This window comes from Saccostrea echinata, unplaced genomic scaffold (assembly GCF_033153115.1).
Source record: "Saccostrea echinata isolate AGI-Se365-2 ecotype Australia unplaced genomic scaffold, CSIRO_AGI_Sech_v1 ptg000017l, whole genome shotgun sequence".
Lineage (NCBI taxonomy): Eukaryota > Metazoa > Mollusca > Bivalvia > Ostreida > Ostreidae > Saccostrea > Saccostrea echinata.
The window spans coordinates 6,380,740-6,386,216 of NW_026889766.1; positions in this window are offsets into that span (position 1 = coordinate 6,380,740).

Sequence of the window (5,477 nt, forward strand, 5' to 3'; positions counted from 1 at the left end):
GAGACAAAATTATACAATACGTATCGAACCGTGAAGGAGGTGTATCATTTCACCCCTAGTGTGTAAAATAACTTATTTAAGTTATTTTTCGGATAACTTGTTTGAGTTATACCCCTGACTGATTAAGAATTGAATGTGTCAATTTTTCCAGTAGTCTTTCTCACAAAAAATAAAGAAAATATAGTTGGAGATATGTAATAACTTGTTTTTCATTTTCTTCTGTATTGCAAAACAAAAATTTAGTTGATAACAAAGATCAGAGACCTAATATGATTTTTAAGTTTAATGATTATCCCTAAATGTCACTATTTTCTTAATCTTAATGGTCCCAAACCCATTCCCAAATGTGGTATGAGAGTCCTGACCACTTTTTACTACTGGAAATGGAAATGGTTAGTATGAAGCCCATACACTATCCACTAATTTCAGCCTTTCAGGTACCTATGTTTTTAACAAATAAACCAGAATTATTTGCTGTCCACTGAGACTAACAAATTATACTTTTTTTGCACTTCCCCCCAGATTTTTTATTCTTTTTTATATTGTTTATATCTTGTTGATTGATTTGTTAACTAGTTCCATTTCTTCCACTGATTTCTGCAGGTGTATCTTGTGTATTTTTTTAAAATATAGGCATATGTATTCATTTGTACATTCTTTTTAAAACATTTCTTAATGCCTTATTATTTTGTCATGAGACTTTATTAAAAGAATAATTTATGAAATTAATGTCTGTTTATAATGGATTTTCATTGCATGTTTTACATGTACCAGGTTTACTTACATGTTAATATTTACACTTGCTGTGCTTTTCTACTAAGCCAACTGTGAAAATGATTTGAAGGTCATTTTTGTGTATACTCACGCATAGAAAAATACTTGGAGAAACGCACTCTAAAGTGACGTCACACTGAGACTAAAGAGACGTTAATAAAAATATGACAATATAGGGCAGCGAGAAATTCAAACATTGAGTATATTTTTGGTGCATTTAAACATGTAAAATGTCAATATAAGGAGTGTTTTTAAGTTTAGTGTGAATTATTGGTGTAAAAATCACACAGACTTGCAAGTAGGCATATTTTTTCATGAAGCGCTAGCACACTTCATGTAAGATGCTTTTGTGACAAGTCTGTGTGATTTAGACACCAATAACTCACTCAAAACTTAAAAACGTTCCTTGATTATGTACATACATTGTAAAAAGAGGAATCACATCATTGTAATTTAGGCTTTCAGAGAGAAAACAGGGAGAAAACAAACAATTTTGTTCAAATCAAGGCCCCTAGGTGGGTGTTAGGAGGAATGGGGGGGGGGGGGACACAGTATGGGATCAACTTTGTACGTATTGGAATACATAGGAATTTAAAAAAAGCTTATTCTCAAGACCAGTAGGGTCATGATAAGGGATATATTGAAATGCAAGCAGTCTCAGACAGGAGAGATCCCAGGTTGTTCAAATCCCCAAACCCCTGGGTCAGAGCCAAATTAGATCATTCTTTGAAAGGGAAATAATCATGGATTTTTGGTGCCCCTGTCTTGTCATTCTGTCATTGTCATAGTTTTCCTGACTTTTTAGGTCACTGAGCTGAAAGCTCAAGTGAGCTTTTCTAATCACCTGTTGTCTAGCTTCCCTTTGTCTGTAAACTTTTCTCATTTTCAACTTCACTGGGTTATATATATATATATATATATATATATATATATATATATATTTTTGTCCAAAGTTGGTACAAAGCATTTCTGGGTAAAGGGGATTCCAAATGATTAAAATGAAGGGCCAAGTCCTCTTCTGAGGGGAAATAATCAAGAAAAGGCAAAAAAGGATGAGATCATTAAAAAAATCTTCTCAAGAAACACTTGTCCAGAAGAACTGAAACTTATATGGAAGCTATCTAAGATAGTGAAGATTATAAGTTGTTCAAATCATGGCCCCAGGGTTAGGTGGGGCCACAATAGAAGATCAAAGTTTACATTGAAATGTATTGGAAAAAATATTTAATATTTTTCTTTTTAAGAACTATTGGGCCAGTAATGCTAAAACTTAAGTGGAACCTTCCTAAGGTAGTATAGATTCTTCAAAACATGGTCCTCAGAGGTAGGTAGGGGCTACAATAGAAGATCAAAGTTTAACATTGTAATGATTATGAAAAATCTGAAGAAGAACCACTGGACCAGAAAAAAAAACGAAATTAAGGTGAAAAAATACAGAGGTAGTGTAGAATGTAAATTATTCAGATTATGGTCCCTGGGGTAGAGTGGTGCCACAATAGGGAATCAAAATTTTACATTGAGATGTAGAGGAAATTTCTTTTAAAAAATCCCAAGAACTGCTGGGCCAGAAAACACTGATACTTATATGGAAGCGTTCTGAGATGGTGTTGATAGTAAATTGTTCAGATCATGGACCCTGAAGGAAGGATGGGGCTACAGTAGGGTTTATAATTGTAAGGAACAGTCTTTAAAATTCCTCTTGTCAAGAACAGCAAAGCCATGATGAACCATTTTAATGTTGAAACATACTGTGGTATGCAAAATTAATTTTGTAAAAATCGTGGCGCCTGCATTTAGGGTAGGGCCACAAAAGGTGATCAAGATATGATTTAGGAATACAACTTTATTGGGGAAGAATCTGATGCAGAACAGTAGGGCCAAACTGACTCAGGTGAGCATTGTGGACCATGGGCCTCTTGTTGCTATTCTTTTAGACAATGACATCATATATGGTATGCATTTAGTGTTAATTGACCCATTTGTATGAAAGTTGTAGCCCTTACACTAAATTTTTGATGATTTACTTTTTTTCCGGACTTTTTTGGCTGTGCTTGTAAATATTGAGTAGATCTGACAAAACATTGCATTGTTGTTATTGAGAAGAAATTATTCTACCGATTTTTTCTATATAGTCTTATTATAAATAACTTTTTTCTGCGGCTAATAACTTTAATTTACTTCCCAGCAAATTTCTGATGACATTTTGTCCAGTGTCAGTCTGTTCAGCTGTTTGTTTTCATGTCTGTCTGAACGTGCGTAAACTTTAACGTTTACGACTTCTAAAAAATACACTGGATCATTTTTAAACCAACTAGACTTTGACCCGTGCGTGCACGGGTTGACATTGTTATGAATGCATCCATGAGCATATCGGACATTTACAAAATAGATACATCGACACATTCATATATTGTAAGGTACTTTTGAAATAAACAATGAATGTGAATATAATTCTGTTTTTTTCTTTCTTTCTTTTTTTTTTTTTTTGCAAAATTGTTGCGTAACAGTGTAGCGCAGAATGGGTTTGACCCCCAGTTAGCTATAAATCAAGTCATGAGTTCGAATCACACCGGAGCTTACATAAATTTCACCTTTCCAAACTTTAATAAAAGAAATTATGGATATTTATTGAAAATATGACAACAACAAAGAGTTGAGCACTGCTGATACATATCAAGCAAAGTAATGAAAATGAAGAAATGTGTTTAGCCGGTATTTTAACACGATTAGTTATTAAACTAAAGGTGTAAAAAAAAATTTGTAACAATTTTAACACTGCATGTCTCAACTTGTTCAAAATATGACCTCAACAATAAAAGAGTTATTAAGCACTGCTAATACATATAGTTTATATATACACAGGTAATAGACATGTATATAATCTGTAAAAGCAGAAATGAAAATGGACAAATGAGCTATACTGGTATTTCTACACAATTTAGCAGATGTGAAGCAGAACAGATTATTTGCAAATAACCCCCCCCCCCCCCCGAAAAAAAAATACTGGTTGTTCAAGAGATCATAATAAGAATTAAGAATATCAAATGTACTTTACATATGATATAAGAAAATCCTCTCATGACTGTCTGTTTTGATAAAAATTAATGTAATATCCTTGAATTAGTAATATTTTGAATCGATTCGATTAAAACAAAAACCTCGGTTTTTGAATACTTTTGATTCGATTTTTGGAAACAAAATGTTTGCTTCAGTTGAAAGTTTTTTTTTTCATCTTTTATGATTCAACAAATGTAATATGTTTTACTTTTTAGCTCACCTGAGCTGAAAGCTCAAGTGAGCTTTTCTGATCACATTTTGTCTGTCGTCAGTCTGTCTAGCTGTCTGTAAACTTTTCACATTTTCGACTTCTTCTCCAAAACCACTAAGCCATTTTCAACCAAACTTGGCACAAAGCAATTCCTTATGTGAAGAGGATTCAAAATTGTTAAAATGAGTGACCACGCCCTTTACCAAGGGGAGATAATTAAGAAATATTGAAATTTTTTGGTAAATCTTTAAAAATACATGTATTACTCTCAAGAACCATTTGACCAGGGAAGTTGAAACTTATGTGGAAGCATCCTCAGGTAGTGTAGATTCTATATTGTTAAAAACATGACCCCCAGGGATAGGGTGGGGCCTCAATGGGGGGTTGAAATTTTACATAGTAATATATAGGGAAAATCTTTAAAAATCTTCTTCTCAAGAACCTTTTGGCCAGGAATGTTGAAACTTATGTGGAAGCATTCTCAATTTCCTTTAAATCTTATCATGACCTTTCATGACCCCTGGGGGTACGGTGGGGCCACAATGGGGGAGGGGTATCCATGGGAGTATTTATAGGAAATTTTTTTATGAATTTTCTTTTCCAAAACTACTTGACCAGAGAGGTTTTCTGAAATGTAAATTCATATAAATGTACATTCAAATTTGATGATGACGATCACAGGGGGCCATGATAGGGTACAACCACAATGGGAGAGGGGGGAACAGAATATTTACTGTAAATTTTACATCTGAAAATCTTTGGAGAAAAATCCCAAAGTTAGAATATGTATCAAAAACTTAATATAAAAAACTAAATTTGTACAGATATTTCTGATTTGTTAAAGCTGTTTGGGTTGGAGTAATTGACCATAGTTGCTCAGGTGAGCGGTGTGGCCCATGGGCCTCTTGTTTATACTAAGTATAAAATATATGGGAAACATGAATTATCATTATCTTAGATAAGCCAAGCAAGGGTATCCTAAGTAGGAAAGTAGGAATTTGAAGGTACTTCTTGCTGCAATAACGATGCCTTTTCCTGGGAGTGGGGTACAACTCTTTTTGGATCATACAATATCATTTTCATTTTTTAATTGAAATCATGCAATGTTATCAGGAACATTTTAAAATAAATGTTTCTAATGTTATTATTCAGAGCATAAATTTTTCCAAAATATTTAGTAAAGTCTGAGTTTACCACAAACTTTAAAGTTTACTGACCTTTACCGATTTTATTTTGGGACAGCCAATGAGAATTTGGGAGCGGATCTTGAACTGAATATGGGTATTTTTCTTACTTCATACGTAAATAATGCAGCAAAAATAAAATAAATACCTCATAAACATTTATATATCTGTTTAGTGATAACAATAAATAAATTAATCTACTGCAGTATTAAACGTTTTAAATCAAAAGTCATTACATCACATGAGAACTG